This window comes from Salmo trutta, chromosome 32 (assembly GCF_901001165.1).
Source record: "Salmo trutta chromosome 32, fSalTru1.1, whole genome shotgun sequence".
Classification (NCBI taxonomy): Eukaryota; Metazoa; Chordata; class Actinopteri; order Salmoniformes; family Salmonidae; genus Salmo; species Salmo trutta.
This window is the reverse complement of record NC_042988.1, coordinates 23,065,195-23,082,700: the sequence shown is the minus strand read 5'-3', so window position 1 is coordinate 23,082,700 and position 17,506 is coordinate 23,065,195. Positions and strand designations below refer to the sequence as shown.

General features: G+C 43.6%; 1 pseudogene; it reads left to right on the top strand.

Annotated features, from left to right (window-relative positions):
- Window positions 1-2,510: 2,510 nt before the first annotated feature.
- The window catches only part of LOC115171439 (myosin heavy chain, fast skeletal muscle-like), a 36,876-nt pseudogene continuing 21,880 nt past the window's right edge, over window positions 2,511-17,506 (top strand).

The following is a 17,506-nucleotide window of genomic DNA, read 5'->3' as shown; positions in this document are numbered from 1 at the left end:
ATGTTACACCAAGCAACAGATACATAAATAAACAGTATCTGACGTCTCAATACATGATCTGTAATTCTTCAAATTGAATTACGTTTGTCACCCCAAAGCACAATATTCAGTATCCAACAACTTGAACTGCAATGTCTTATTTGATCGTTCTCAGTTTATGTATGCATTCATTCATTTGTTATCCCATCCATTCATTGTGTAAGGACACCTTGTGTGAATATTAAGTTCAAAGCCCTTGCAGACTAGGCTATCCTGCTGTCCATGACATATCAAATGTTCAATCAAAGTGAAATACAAATCCTGCTTTGTTAATTTCTAGTTGGCATACACTTGGATGTCACTATGTGAGTACACTGTCCTATCGCTCACCTTGCTGTGACATTGCACTCTACAGTCACATGGTATAATAATGTTCTAATAAAGCCTTGTCTTAAAGGGATACTTCGGGACTTCCCCAGAGTGAGATGAACTTGTGGATACCATATTTATGTCTCTGCGTGCAGTTTGACTGAAGTTGCTAACAAGCGCAATTGCAAACTAGCGTTAGCTCAATGACTAGAAGTCTATGAATATCTGCTAGCATGCTAGTAGATACCCATAGACTTCCAGTCAGGGGCACCATGTAGCCTAGTGGTTAGAGCTTTGAGCCAGTAACAGAAAGGTTGCTGGATCAAATCCCTGAGCTGACAAGGTAAAAATCTGTTGTTCTGCCCCTGAGCAAGGCAGTTAACCCACTGTTCCCCAGGTGCCATGGATGTTGATTATGGCAGTGTAACGATCGTCTGGAAGAGAGGACCAAGATGCAGCGTGGTAAGTGGTCATAATTATATTTAATGAAACACTTTAAAACAAACAAGAAAACGAAAGCCAACAGTTCTGCCAGGTGAACACACACAAGACAGAAAACAACTACCCACAAAACCCAAAAGGAAAACAAACCCCTAAGTATGACTCCCAATCAGCGACAACGAAGTATAGCTGTCCCTGATTGAGAGCCATACCAGGCCAAAACAAAGAAATACAAAAACATAGAAAAAAGGACAGAATGCCCACCCAAATCACACCCTGACCAAACCTAAATAGAGACATAAAAAAGGCTCTCTCAGGTCAGGGCGTGACAGGCATTCACTAATTAATTTGACTCTGGGGAAGTAGATAAAAGGCCAAAATCCCGAAGTATCCCCTTAACAATGAACAAAAGGTGACATGAAAATGATTAACTTTACTTCTTTGTGAATAATATGGTCTGTAGAGTGGACATATAAGTTATGCCGGTTAATTCTGCCATTCTGATGAACAGGAGAGAACAGGGTTCATACTGTAACTGCTGTTTGGATTGGACTGTGGCTATGTACTTATTGTTAAAACAGCTGTATCCAAGTCCGGGGCTTTGTACGCCAGTATTTCCATCCCAATTAACCTGAATTATCCTTTAAAAAGAAGGGAAACAACCCTCTTCAAATCTGCTTAAACGTGTCTGAGTAATCATGTTACTTTTCTACAATCACTGAAATAGCAACCACACTAAGACAGTCATTAAACAAGCTGCTGGTTGTCAGATGTCTCTGTTATATCACATTTCCCAGGGTAGAGGAAAAAGGGACAAATCTATTAGCCCATAATTTATATAGTTTGCTCATACTGTAACTATGGTACGTAAAGTTGTCTTTGGCCAATGTTAAGTCTGATATGGAATATTTAGTAGAGTACCCCTACTTTATTTTAAATGTAGCCGAGTCTATGAAATTGGATCTTGATTAATGCAACAACCTGGATGAATGAATAGGGAGTGTGTCCAAAGTGCCTACTAAGCACAACTCATATTTATAGCTTTGGGGTCATTTTCAAATGCTCTTCTCAACAACAGCAGATGAATGCTTTGACAGATATTACTGGCGCAAATGTTTCCCCCCTATCGTTTGGCTTGCATTGTTACTATATCATCTTTATATGTAAGTTACAGTATTTCAGCTAGTTTTTCATCTATGAAATATTGGGAGTATCATGTAATATTGTCATTAATATCCATGGCTCTATATATTATTATATGTATGTATAGAGAGAGAAACGTATGACCAGATCACTGAGCATAGAACTAAACAGTCACAGTTCGTTGCAATCTCTTTTGGTTGTGGTTAATAATGCATTGATGTCAGGTTCTTTATTGAATGGAAATGTGACATATCATAGTGCACGAGTGGTAGGCCTAAATATAACCATAGAGTACCTTGTGCTTAATGGAGTTATCCATGGGCAACAGGTTCATGCAGCTCAAACAATGCTTGCCCATTACCCCCTAGCATCAGCAACAAGGTAAGTCTCCCCCCTGCTTGACAAGAATAGCTGAATTCTTATAACTTCATGTTAAAAAGCAGATTTCCATGTTATGTGGTTGCATTCTCAGACAGGCTTCTGGACCGTTCAAACGCACAGCTTTTTTGGTGTCAAGGGATTCAGTGATTGCAGTAAGCTGCAAGAAATAGGTAGGTAGAATGACAAATGACAATTTAATCTTTGACTTTCAAGGAAGAAAAAGCCTGAGGTTAAATGTGTTATACTGTATTCTTAGAGGCCAAAATGAGCGGGGAGGGAGAAATGTCCATCTTCGGGCCAGCTTCCCAGTACCTGAGGAAGTCAGAGAAGGAGAAGATCGAGGCTCAGTCTACGCCCTTTGACGCCAAAACAGCCTGTTACGTCAGTGATGACAAAGAGCTCCATGTGAAGAGGCTCGTCCAGAACAAAGACGGAGACAAAGTCACCGTCCAGACCCTGGATGACAGAGTAGGTCCACGGTGGAACCAATGTTGTTGCAGTCAGTGGCAACATGGGCTCATTTCCATTCAATGTGCCAGATTGGAGGCTTGCCTTCAGCAGCTTTCAGAACCCTGCTGTATTTTGTTTCTATTTTCCAGACTTTAACAGTCAAGGAGGACCAAGTCTTTCCAATGAACCCTCCCAAGTTTGATAAAATGGAGGAAATGGTTATGATGACCCACCTCAATGAGCCCTCTGTGCTGTATAACCTCAAAGAGCGTTACGCAGCATGGATGATCTATGCAAGTCTTTCACACTGATACACATTTTATTAAATTGATAATCTCATTGTTAAATGTATCTAACAAGGGCATATATATTTATTTTGTATTGACAGACCTACTCTGGGCTGTTCTGTGTGACTGTGAACCCCTATAAGTGGCTAGCGGTCTATAACCCAGAGGTGGTGAGCGCCTACAGAGGGAAGAAGAGGATGGAGGTCCCACCTCACATCTTCGCCCTCTCTGATAATGCCTATCAGCTCATGCTAATGGGTATGTCACCCACTGCTTTAAATGTCTTTTCATTACATATTGTGATTTTGAACATCCAACTTATTGTGCTTATTTTTCTTTAGATCTGGAACATCAGTCTATCCTAATCACGCGAGTATCATGTGTTTTTCTTTTTTTAATTGATGCAGATATAGTAGTTGCCAGTTAAGTATATTCGAATTACACAATAATCGGATATTTTTCTTCAAGAGTGGAGAATCCGGTGCAGGCAAGACTGTAAACACCAAACGTGTCATCCAGTACTTTGCGACAATCGCAGTGTCTGCGGACCAGAAAAAAGAACCAGTCAGCAAGATGAAGGTAAGTCTATACCTTTTGTAGTGCAGGGGCTTTAACCGGTGCTGTACAGAAATGGGCTTTGACCGGTGCTGTACAGAAATGGGCTTTAACTGGTGCTGTACAGAAATGGGCTTTGACCGGTGATGTACAGGAATGGGCTTTGACTGGTGCTGTACAGAAATGGGCTTTGACTGGTGCTGTACAGAAATGGATGTCAGATACATTTCCTTTCTTGTGGCAGGGAACCCTGGAGGATCAAATCATCCAGGCCAACCCTCTGCTGGAGGCTTTTGGGAATGCCAAGACAGTGAGGAACGACAACTCCTCTCGCTTTGTGAGTGAAACCAGAATCCAACAGAATAGTTTTTTATGCAGAAGCGTAGCAATAAGAGCTGAACAACGTTAAACTTACATTAAGACACTTTTATTTTCTCAAAAAGGGCAAATTCATTACAATACACTGTGGTACAACAGGTAAACTGTCCTCAGTAGATATTGAAGTGTGTAAGTACAACATTTGTTTTGTTGCTAAAATTCATTTCCTGACTTTATCCATATACTGTATGAGTGATGTTGAATTAATTCTGCTTTGTTACTGAAAGATCTGCTGGAAAAATTTCGAGTGACATTTCAATTGGGTGCTGAGAGGAGCTACCATATATTCTACCAGCTTACTTGCAACAAGAAGCCAGAGCTTATTGGTACGTAGAATCTTGACATACTGCAGTATCTCTCTTACTAAGCCTCTCTCTCTCACACACACACACACACAAGCAAATAATATGGGACCCCATCATACATGACCCCCATCATATGTGACCCCCATCAAATGTGACCCCCATCATACGGGACCCCATCATACGTTAGCATGTCTTGTCATCAGGTGAATCATAACTCCAAATACATTTTTGCTAAGAGCAGCTTTTATATACAGTATATATATTTCCACACTACAAGGTTTGAATAATACTGTGAAATTGTGAAACTTATGATAATGTCCTTTTCGTGTAAAAATGTCAGCCCGTTTTGGTGGTATGGAGTTTTGGCCTTCCATGGCGACATCACTCTATGGTGACATCATTTATTCATTTATAAACCAATAAGAAAGAGAGTTCCAATAACAGCAAACTTTCCATTTTCCCCTCCCCACTCAGACCTCTCCCAGACAGTCCTAGCAAAATTCTTGCTTGAGAAAATTCTCTTTGCTAAGAAGCTATTTTTGTTTCTTTTTGACCATTTTAATTGAAAACAAATAACGGTAAGGTACTTAATTGTTACACAGAAATTTGATATTGAGAGAAAAATGCACGGATACTGTCACGGTTGTCGTAAGAACGGGACCAAGGCGCAGCAGATGTTGAGTTCCACATATTTATTACAAAGTGAAACTTTAAGCAAAAACAAATAAATCAATAAAAGAACAACGAAACGTGACTACGTGGTGCACAAACACAAAATAATATCCCACAAACACAGGTGGGAAAAATAGCTACTTAAATATGATCCCCAATTACAGGCAACGATTACCAGCTGCCTCTAATTGGGAACCAAACCAAAACACCAACATAGAAATTTTAAACTAGAACACCCCCTCATCACGCCCTGACCTACTACACCATAGAGAAACAAGGGCTCTCTATGGTCAGGGCGTGACAGGTACAGTATCCTGTTTGTGGGTGCTTTTTCAAAGTCTACGTATGTCAGATACTCCAGTTAGTGTAACTGGCTCCGGTGAGTGTAATTTGCTCAATATTAGGAGTTGAGAAATAAAGTTAAAACGAAGATATTGTCCTCTTTTCTACTGTAGGTACTGTATGTCATTCCAAACTTGTCTATTCTGTTGCTGCTAGTGATATTCCTAAAAACATTGGGAAAAATGTACTTTAAAAAAAGAAGACATTTAGGGACCCCAGTCTAATTGAATTTCCCCCTTTCAGATATGCTTCTCATCACCACCAACCCCTATGACTTTGCCTTTATAAGTCAAGGAGAAATCACCGTGAAGAGCATAGACGATGCAGATGAATTGATAGCTACTGATGTGAGTTGAGTTAAGTGGATCAAATATGCATGGTTTCTTTTCAGATAGCTTTGATGGCCCTCTTTTATGGCACAGGAAGCTATTGATATCCTGGGTTTTACTGCTGATGAAAAAGTGGGCATCAACAAGTTGACTGGAGCCATAATGCATCATGGGAACATGAAGTTCAAGCAGAAGTAGCGTGAGGAACAGGCAGAACCTGATGGCACCGAGGGTGAGGGGGAACACTCTAAAAACCCTTCATCATATGATTGTGTATATCAAAACTGAATCAAATACAATTAATCAGGTAGTCATCAATCTTTGTCATAGAGAACAGGTATTAACAAAACAAAAGTTGTAATGTCATAAATTGATGGTTGTCTGCTCTGTTTGTAAAGTATTGTTGTGTTCTCTATACATAAGCTGAGAAAGCAGCATACCTGATGGGCTTGAACTCTGCTGACCTGCTCAAAAATCTCTGCTATTCCAGAGTAAAGGTTGGGAATGAGTATGTCACCAAAGGATAAAGCGTTCAGCAAGTGTGGCAACAAGACATAGACATTACGAGTGTTTAGACTTAGCAATAGTCAACTAAGAGGATATTTTCTATACATTATAGGTGTACAACTCCATTGGAGCCCTTGCCAAATCAGTCTATGAGAAGATGTTCTTTTGGATGGTCTTAAGGATCAACCAACAACTGGATACAAAGCAGTCCAGACAACATTTCATTGGTGGTCTGGATTTCGCTGGATTTGAGATCTTTGAAGTATGGTTCCAACATATTGATATCTTTCATTACTAATGTTGTGTGAAATGAAATAAGCATACATTGATCCTCAGTCATTCATTTGCATAATACTTTCATATTCCCTCAGTACAACACACTGGAACAGCTCTGCATCTCCTTCACTAATGAGAAGCTGCATCAGATTTTCAATCACCACATGTTTGTGTTGGAACAAGAGGAATACAAGAAGGAAGGAATAGACTGGGAGTTCATTGACTTTGGTATGGACTTGGCTGCCTGCAATGAGCTTATTGAGAAGGTATTGTCAAAAACCATATACATTGATTTAATCATGTTGAATGGCCTGCATTTGACTAGTTATTCTCAGTAATGAATCATCTCTTGTCCACCAGCCATTGGGCATCTTCTCCATCTTTGAAGAGGAGTGTATGTTCCCTAAGTCAATAGACACTTCTTTCAAGAACAAACTCTACGACCAGCATCTTGGAAAGAACCAAGCTTTCCAAAAGCCAAAGATTGTCAAAGGCAAACCTGAGGCCCACTTCTCCCTGGTGCACTATGCTGGTACTGTGGACTACAGTATCACTGGCTGGCTAGAGAAGAACAAGGACCCGTTGAATGAGTGTGTTCTGCAGCTGTACCAGAAGTAATCTGTCAAAATACTGTGTATGCTTTATGCAACCTTCTCTGCAACAGACAGTAACCATGCATTTTTAGTTTATATTACCTGATCAAATTAGATCAACTGACCATGAAGACCATCTTAATTCATCTCACATAGCTAAAATAACAGGCCATGCAGTATTGCTAATTATTTCAACATTGTTTCTTTAGAGCCTGCGGCAGGTGGTGCGGCCAAGAAAGTTGCTAAGAAGGGAGCATCGTTCCAAACAGTTTCCTCTCTGTTCAGAATAAGTTGTTCATGTGCAGTTGATCAATGTGCAGTGCTGCATAGACAAAATAAGACATCACTCTCTGATAAGAGAATTATCTAATAAAGGTAAATTAATCAATAATCCATTATTAATTAGTAGTTATGTAGCATGGATAATGAACAATTAATGTACTGAATGGTTAGTCCCATAAGGTCTAGTAGAAGGCCGGGACAAAATGTGTGTGTGTGTTTAAGCAAGGGTGTTTTTAGCAGGGAGGTATCTCCAAGGTTTCTCTAATCTCGGGGGAAAGGAACGGGCAGCACTGGATAGTGATTAACGGTTGTGAGATATCCGGGGAGTGAAACATACATCTAATATTTGTGTGTATGTATATGCTTAGGTTAACTACGGTTTGTGTGGAGGAGTGTGCGTAAATGAGGAGCCTGGTATATAATGATGCTTTGTTATTGGGACCGCAGAACGTTCTCTGAATAAAGCCGAATGAACCTTTTGCAGAAAGCTGAGTCCTTGCCTAATTATTTAACCCATTGTCTTACAAACCTTGGGAATTAGTCAAGGCTTATTGATTGTTAATTATTATCATTAGGATAGAAAATTCCTTTAACACTCTCCCCACATGAGCTATTGTATATAGTCTATATACCTACACTTCCTGATACATTTTTATGTTACATATTTTCAGGAGAACCTTGGCAAGCTCATGACAAACTTGAGAACAACCCACTTTATGCGGTGTTTGATTCCAAATGAGACCAAAACACCAGGTACTCAGGATAATCTGCTCAATTTCAACTCCAGTGAAACTTTACTGCCTTGAGATACTGCTAAATGTCATTTTATGCTTCCATCATAGGTGCAATGGAGAACCAATTGGTTATCCACCAGCTGCGCTGCAATGGTGTGTTAGAGGGTATCAGAATCTGCAGGAAGGGATTCCCAAGCAGAATCCTTTATGGGGACTTCAAGCAGAGGTAAATTGGGGGACACATGTTAATGTAACGGAGTTAAGAATGTGCCTTAAGCTCACTCCACAGCTGGCTTAAAATGTCACCGATGGAGCTATTCAATTGGTACCTTTTGAATAGCTCAAATGTTTGGTAAGTTGTCAAGGAGGGACGGCTGTGTGTTTGTGAGCAGAGGATCACTGGTTCTAGCTCGGTATGGGGACAGGGACAGTGGAGGAAGCTAAACTGTTAGCAGCACACTGACGTCGGTTTCATTAGGGACTACTTGGTATGCGGTTTCTAGTGTATTCAGTACTAATGCTTGGTCCCATGTGTTTCAGGTACAGGATCCTGAATGCCAGTGCTATCCCAGAGGGACAGTTCATGGACAACAAGAAGGCTGTGGAGAAACTGCTAGGCTCCATTGAGGTGGATCATACTCAGTACAGGTTCGGCCACACCAAGGTGCACTTTTCACACTGCATACAACATTCACACTGTAATAGTAATGCACAAACCCTATATTGATAGTAAACCAAACTCCTCTTTTTCAGGTGTTTTTTTAAAGCTGGTCTCCTGGGTGCTCTGGAGGAGATGAGAGATGAGCGCTTAGCCCATGTTGTGACATCTACTCAGGCACTGTGTTTAGGATATGTTGTCAGACCGGTGTACCAGAAGATGATGGCCAGAAGGTATGGAAACACGGGTCTTTTGCAATATAAACACCGTGAACTCTGGGATATCACTTAAGTCAATTTTGAATTAAATCTAACAGAATAATCTTGACTTTACTTTGATAGGGAGTCAATTTACACCATACAATATAATTTCATGAACATGAAACACTGGCCATGGATGAAGCTATATTTCAAACTCAAGCCTCTTCTGAAGAGTGCAGTCGGAAAAAGAGATGGCCCAAATAAAAGGTGGACTTCACTAAGTGCAAGGAGGATCTGGCCAAATCAGAAAGCAGGAGAAAAGAGCTTGAGGAGAAGATGGTCTCCATTGTCCAAGAGAAGAATGACCTTCTCCTTCAAGTTCACGGTGTAAGTACTCCCAAAATAGTTGAATAAATAGTGAAATACATCTGCAACTAACATTATAACACTTTAGTAGTTGTTATTACATCAACAAAATGTTATTATTTCTGACAAATTAGGAATCAGATCATCTGCTGGATGCTGAAGAGAGATGTGAGGGCCTAATCAAAAGCAGGATCCAGATGGAACAAAAACTTAAAGAGGTAACAGAAAGACTGGAGGATGAGGAGGATGGGAATGCTGAGCTGACTGCAAAGAAGAGGAAGCTGGAGGATGAGTGCTCTGAACTCAAGATAGACATGGATGACTTAGAACTCACCTTAGCCAAAGTGGAGAAGGAGAAACATGCCATAGAGAACAAGGTGATCCACCTACTCCCATTAGGCTTTCTCGGGGTTTAAACCATTTAAACAGTTTCACAACAACACTTCATTATTATTTCAGGTGAAAAATCTTACGGAAGAGATCATGTCTCAAGATGAGAATGTCGCTAAACTGACCAAAGAGAAGAAAACCCTCCAAGAGGCCCACCAACAAACACCAGATGACCTGCAATCAGAGGAGGACAAAGTCAACACTCTGAACAAAGCCAAATCCAAGCTGGAACAGCAAGTTGATGATGTGAGTTAGTTTATTAAATGAACATGGGTGTGATGATGTGTGAAATGTAAAATAAGGTACATGTACAGTACTCAGTATTTTATTTGTATGAATTTAGCTTGAAGGTTCCCTGGAACAAGAGAAGAAGGTTCGTATGGACCTCGAGAGAGCCAAGAGAAAGCTGGAGGGTGACCTGAAGCTGTCTCAGGAGACCTTAATGGACCTGAAGAATGAGAAGCAGCAGCTGAATGAGAAGCTCAAGAAGTATGATTACGTTTTCCCCCAAACACATGCACAAAACAGGATTAAACCTTTAACATAAAACCACACCAATATTGTATGAACCTCACAGTACTTTGACATTGTCTAATGTTGCATTGAACAGGAAAGACTTTGAGGTGTTACAGCTGCTGTGTAAGGTTGAGGAGGAACAGTCTCTTTCTGCACAACTTCAGAAGAAAATCAAAGAGCTTCAGGTGAAGAAAATCTTACTGTATTTGCCTAATGGGTTAATTAACTTGAGGATCTGTTATCTGTTATGGATAAATGCACTATGGGTGTGCTAGGCAAACTGAACATAGTTTGTCAACCTGTAGGGTCGTATTGAGGAACTTGAGGAGGAAACTGAGGCTGATCCTGCTGTTTGGGCCAAGCTAGAGGAGCAGAGGGCTGACCTCTCCAGGGAACTTGAGGAGATCAGTGAGAGGCTTGAGGAGGCTGGTGGAGCCACTGCTACTCAGGTTGAGATGAACAAGAAGCGTGAGGCTGAGTTTCAGAAGCTGCGTCAAGACCTGGAGGAATCCTCTCTACAGCATGACGCTACCTCTTCTACTCTGCGTAAAAAACATTCAAACAGTGTGGCAGAACTGGGAGAGCAGATGGACAATCTCCAAAGAGTTAAGCAGAATCTGGAGAAAGAGAAAAGTGAGCTAAAACTGGAGGTGGATGACCTGTCAAGCAACATGGAGGCTATTGCTAAAGCAAAGGTAAGTTAACAAACATTTGTTAATGTTTGTTTTTGGTTTTGAAATATATATTGAAATAGCTACAGTTTTTTAAATTTGTTTGGCTGTGGAGAGTGGGTGGAATGAGGAATCACTGCAAGCGGTTTTTTACCAGGGGTTGTCAGAGCAACTCAAGGACGAGTTGATCTCCTATCCTGAGCCTAGTGACCTGGACAGTCTGGTAGCATTAGCGATTCGGGTGGATAACAGAATCCGAGAGAGGAGGAAGAGGCAATGGGGCACGTCCCATCAATCAGCTACTCGGTTACCATTCGGGTCAGGAAGTGGACCGGAACGAGTCGATCATTATTCACCTCACGGGATTAGTGGAGGGGTCCTGCCTCCAGATCCTGAAACCATGCAAGTGGGGCGGCATGGGTTAACCAAGGAGGAGCGCCAACGTAGACGTGAGTCCAACTGCTGCCTCTACAGTGGTAGCTCGGGACATTACATCTCCGCTTGTCCCCAGCGCCCGTTAAACTGCCCGGCTTGCTAAGGTTGGGAGGACTTTTAGCGAGCCAGTTTCAACCTCTCAATAGTCCTGACAGACCCCGTTTTCCTGCAACACTCATGAACAAGAATCAGAGTTTAGCGATTAACGCTTTTATCGATTCAGGTGCCGATGGCAGCTTTATGGATGCCGACTTGGTGGAACAGCTGGGGCTTTCCAAGGAGCAATTACCGGAAGCCATTGAAGCTACCACTCTGAACGGCAGTAGTCTGGCACGTATCACTAAGAGGACTGAACCGGTTAAGATGCTGTTGTCAGGGAATCATTCAGAGGTTATCTCATTCTTCATTCTGCCTTCTCCCCATGTTCCTCTGGTTCTTGGATACCCCTGGCTGAGAGAACACAATCCCACGTTCGATTGGGTGACTGGCAAGGTAACTAGTTGGAGCATTGAATGTCATGCTAACTGCCTTAAGACTGCCTGTTCCCATTCTGTTCCCAGTCAGGTCATTGAGTCTACCCTCCCAGATTTGTCCCTGGTTCCTGAAACATATCACGATTTGGGTGAAGTGTTCAGTAAGCAGAAGGCGCTGTCACTTCCTCCCCACCGACCATATGACTGTGCCATTAACCTGTTCCCTGGAGCTACCTATCCCAAGGGACGGTTATACAGTATCTCTCGACCTGAACGTGAAGCTTAGGAGACCTACATAAAGGAGTCTCTAGCTGCTGGTCTCATTCGTCCCTCGTCATCACCCCTGGGGGCAGGATTATTTTTTGTGAGTAAGAAGGATGGCTCTCTTCAACCTTGTATTGATTATCGGGGTTTGAATGATATTACGGTCAAGAACAAGTATCCCCTGCCCTTGATGAGCTCTGCTTTCGACTCCTTACAGGGTGCTACTGTGTTCACGAAGCTGGATCTACGCAATGCGTATCATCTGGTCTGGATCAGAGAGGGAGATGAGTGGTTGACTGGCTTCAATACACCGATCGGTCATTTCGAGTATCTGGTGATGCCGTTTGGACTGACCAATGCTTCAGCAGTATTCCAAAGTATGGTTAATGACGTCTTGAGAGATATGATCGGTTTGTTTGTGATCGTTTACCTGGATGACATTTTGATCTTCTCTAAGGAGCCTTCCAGCCACGTCCAGCATGTCAAGCAGGTTCTGCAGCGATTGTTGGAGAACCGCCTGTTTGTGAAGGCCGAAAAGTGTGAATTTCACGCCCACACTACATCCTTCCTCGTGTACATCATCTCCCGGGGAGAGATTAAGATGGACCAAGAGAAGGTTAGGGCAGTTCTGGATTGGGCCCAGCCCGATACGAGATTGCAGCTCCAGAGGTTTCTGGGGTTTGTGAATTTCTATCGTAGATTTATCCGTGACTACAGCCGTGTGGCCACTCCAATAACTGCCCTGACTTCTAGCACCAGGACCTTCAGTTGGAATCCTGAGGCAGACCGAGTATTTCTGTAATTGAAGAGTCGATTCACCAACGCCCCGATTCTCTCTCAACCTGACGCTGCTCGGCAGTTTGTTGTGGAAGTGGACACGTTTGATGTGGGGGTTGGCGCCATCCTGTCCCAGCGAAGCTCCACTGACGGTAAACTCCATCCCTGCGCCTTCTACTCTCGTCGTCTTTCGTCTGCGGAGAGGAATTACGATGTGGGTAACCGGGAGCTTCTCGCGGTGAAACTGGCCTTGGAGGAGTGGCGTCACTGGTTGGAGGGAGCGGAGCAACCGTTTATGGTCTGGACTGTCCACAAGAATCTTGCTTACGTGCAATCGGCTAGACGTCTCAACTCGCATCACGCCAGGTGGGCTTTGTTTTTTGGACGCTTTAATTTTTCCCTGACGTTCCGACCTGGGTCTAAGAACGGCAAGGCGGACGCCTTGTCCCGGATGTTCTCCAACGGAGGAGAGTGGGGCCAAGACTGAGACGATTCTTCCCCAGAACTTCGTCGTGGGAGCAGTCACATGGAGGATTGAGGAGGAGGTTCTGGCGGCCCTTCGGACGCAGCCCGGTCCCGGTAACGGTCCACCCGGTCAGTTGTTTGTGCCTGAATCTGTCCGTTCTGCCATTCTCCAATGGTCCCACGCCAACAAGATGGCTTGTCACCCGGGGGTGGCTCGGACGATGGCGTTACTACGCAGACAATTTTGGTGGCCTGCCATGGGAGAAGATACCTGGAGGTTTGTTGCTGCATGCCCAGTATGTGCACAGAATAAAAGTGCCAATCGGGCCAGCTCTGGACTTCTTCACCCCCTACCTATTCCCCGGCGACCATGGTCGCATCTGGCGCTGGACTTTGTCACTGGATTGCCCTCTTCTGATGCGAACACGGTCATTCTGACTATTGTGGACAGATTCAGCAAGTTCGCCCACTTTGTACCATCTCCAAGCTTCCCTCTGCCTCTGAGATGTCCAAGATCCTGGTTAGGGAGGTTTTCAGGGTCCATGAGTTGCCCAGTGACATAGATTCCGACCATGGTCCTCAGTTTACCTCTGCTGTCTGGAAATCATTCTGTTTGGCCATTGGAGCTACTGTCAGTCTCACGTCTGGATTTCACCCCCAATCTAATGGTCAGGTGGAGAGAGCCAACCAGAAGATGGAATCCACGCTGCGCTGCCTTGTCTCCTCCAACCCCGCCTCTTGGGCCTCTCAGTTGCCATGGGTCGAGTATGCACACAATACTCTCCCTACATCTGCCACTGGGATGTCTCCCTTCCAGTGCCTGTACGGTTACCAACCTCCCTTGTTTCCTTCGCAGGAGAAGGATCTCGCGGTACCCTCGGTCCAGGCCCACATTCGTCATTGCCACCAGACCTGGCATTGGGCCAGAAAGGCTCTCCTTACAGTTTCTGACCGTTATCAGCTCCAGGCGAATCATCGCCGGATTCCAGCCCCCGCTTATGCCATCGGAGATAAGGTATGGTTGGCTACACGGGATCTTCCTCTGCGGACTGAGTCGAAGAAACTGTCACCGAAGTTCATTGGTCCGTTTGTGGTGGAGAGAGTGATCAATCCTGTTGTGGTTCGACTGAAGTTGCCTAGAACGCTCAGAGTTCACCCCACCTTTCATGTCTCCTGCCTCAAGCCTGTGCACCTCAGTCCTCTGCTACCCCCTCCGCCTCCTCCTCCTCCTCCTCGGATGATTGGAGGTGGTCCAGTCTACACGGTGCGCCACATCATGGATTCCAGACGGCGGGGTCGGGGTTTCCAGTATCTCGTGGACTGGGAGGGGTATGGTCCTGAGGAGAGGAGTTGGATTCCTCAGCGTCAGATCCTTGATGATGCCCTCCTTCGTGACTTCTACCGCCTCCATCCTGACGCTCCGGGTTGTCCACCCGGTGGCGTTCGTCGGAGGGGGGGTACTGTCAGGAATCCTGCTTCCTGAGTCTGTTTTCTGCCTGAGCTGACTGTTTTTTGTTTTGGAGTCTGTTTTCTGAGGTTCCTGAACGCACCCTGTCTGGTTGCCAGGCGATGAAGCTAGGCGGGAGAACTCTTGATTACCCGCACCTGCATCTCATCAGCCATCTGCACACCTGGTCTTGATCATCACCTCTTCTCTTCATAAGCCCTGACCTGACATCCATTCCCTGCCGGATGGTTAGCAATAAACAGTATGTTGTGTCAGCGTATCAGCCTCATGTTACCAGAGTTAGTTTTGTTGTTCTGTACTTTTTGCCGGTTACTCACCCCCGTTTACTCTGTCTACAGTCATCCTCCCGGAACATTCAACTCCCTTGCCTGGCCGTCGGTGGTTTCAGTGACATCATTGGATCTGCCTATTCACTCATCAACTCACCTCCGCTGCCGCTCCGTCTCCTGGATTATTCTATTTTCACCTCGAGACTGTAAATAAATACTCACCTTCATTTTACTCACCTTGTCCTGGTCTGCTTCTGGGTTCAGCTTTAGAGAATCGTGAGAATCGAGAATCGACACATTCAGGCCTCTCTGGAGCATAAGGAATCTAAACTCCTCCGTGTACAGCTGGAGTTGAACCAGGTGAAGTCTGAAGTGGACAGAAAGATTTCTGAAAAGGATGAGGAGATTGACCAGCTGAAGAGAAACAGCCAGAGTTATTGATTCCATGCAGACCAATCTGGACTCTGAGGTCAGGAGCAGGAATGATGCCCTGCGAGTTAAGAAGAAGATGGAGGGAGACCTCAATGAGATGGAGATTCAGCTGAGCCATGCTAATAGAAAGACCAGTGAGTCACAGAAATAGCTGAGATATATACAAGTTCAGCTCAAGGTTAGCTGATGGAAACATACGTACTGTACATGGAATATACTGTTTGTCTTGCAGTTATAGGAGAGACTTCACCATTTCCTCTTACTTTGATCAATTCATTCCCACATAGGAAGCACAACTCCACCTTGATGATGATATTAGAGGACAGGAGGATATGACGGAGCATGTTGCCATGTCTGAGAGCAGGAGCTGTTGCAGGATGAAATTGAGGAGATGAGGGGTACTCTGGAAAATACTGAGCGAAGCCGTAAAACAGCTGAGCAAGAACTAGTGGGTGATAGTGAGAGAGCGCAGCTATTGCACTCACAGGTACAGTACTCTACTTTCTTAATCACCTCTGCCCTAAAGCAACAACTAATTTAATCTAAAAATACAAAATGTCCCCATTGTAATTTGCTGAATTACATATTTTACAGAATACAAGCCAGGTCAACAGTTTCAAGAAACTTGAGGCTGATCTCACCTCAATTCAGGGTGAGATGGAAGACAGTATTCAGGAGGCCAGAAATGCTGAGGAGAAGGCCAAAAAGGCTATCACTGATGTAAGTTTATATTCCGCCTTATTTACTGTCAGTGTCCCTTTAATGGTTATCAATGTTCTAAACTGTTTTTATGGTTTTCAATGTGCTAAACTGTTTTTATTGCATGTTCAGGCTGCCATGATGGCAGAGGAGCTGAAGAAGGAGCAGGACACGAGTGGTCACCTAAAGAGGATGAAGAAGAACCTGGAGATCACCGTCAAGGACCTGCAGCAGCATCTGGATGAAGCAGAGAATATTGCCATGAAGGGTGGAAAGAAGCAACTCCAGAAACTGGAGACAAGGATAGTGTTTGTATAGTTAATATTATAATAGAACCTTGACTACTATTGGAGATGCAGATGACAATGTTATGCTGGTATTGTGTGGTGGTAATAGTTGTTGGTTTCAATCAGGTGAGAGAGCTGGAGAATGAGCTAGAGTCAGAGCAGAAACACATCTCAGATGCTGTCAAAGGCATACGCAAGTATGAGTGCAGAATCAAGGAGCTCACCTATCAGGTAAATATCAGTTGGATGGATACACTGCATGCAAAACTTCACCATTGATTTCCTCATCACCACAGTTCTTTGGTGAGTGGGAATTCTAAGAACTCTTTTTTTAAAACAGTCTGCGGAAGATAAAAATAGACTTCAAGAACTGGTGGACAAGTTACAGCTGAAGGTTAAAGCCTACAATAGACAAGTGGTGGAGGCTGTGAGTACAACTCAATCCAGACCAGTTTAGATATGGTTTGGAACCTCCCTTAAAAATGTTGATACTTGATCCAATTTAATTTTATAGGAGGAGCAAGCCAATACCCACCTGACCAAGTTCAGGAAGGTGCAGCATGAGTTGAAGGAGGCTGAAGAGCGTGCTGACATTGCTGAGACCCAGGTCAACAAGATGCGGGTCAAGAGTCGTGACTTGGGCAAGGTTAGTTGATTGGATAGCAAACTTACTGCATTGTATTTTGTTCATACAATAAATCTGACTAACCAAACCTGATATACTGAAGTGGCATACAATATATTCCTTACTATTTCTTTATTTTACAGGGAAAAGTCAGTGAAGAGTAGCAGATGGCTGGCATTCTGAAGAAAACGTGGGAAATGCCTGCAACATTAACCTCTATGGGCTATGTGGGACGCAAGCGTCCCACCCCTGGTACACCCTATCAACAACAGGTGAAATATCAAGAGCCCAAATTTGAAAACAATTAAATGTCATAATTCAAATTTCTCAAACATACAACTATCTTACACCCTTTGAAAGATAAACATCTCCTTAATCTAACCATGTTGTCCGATTTCAAAAAGGCTTTACGGCGAAAGCATAAAGTTAGATTATGTTAGGACAGTACATTGAAAATAGCTGTGTAATGTTTTGTCAATGCAAAGACA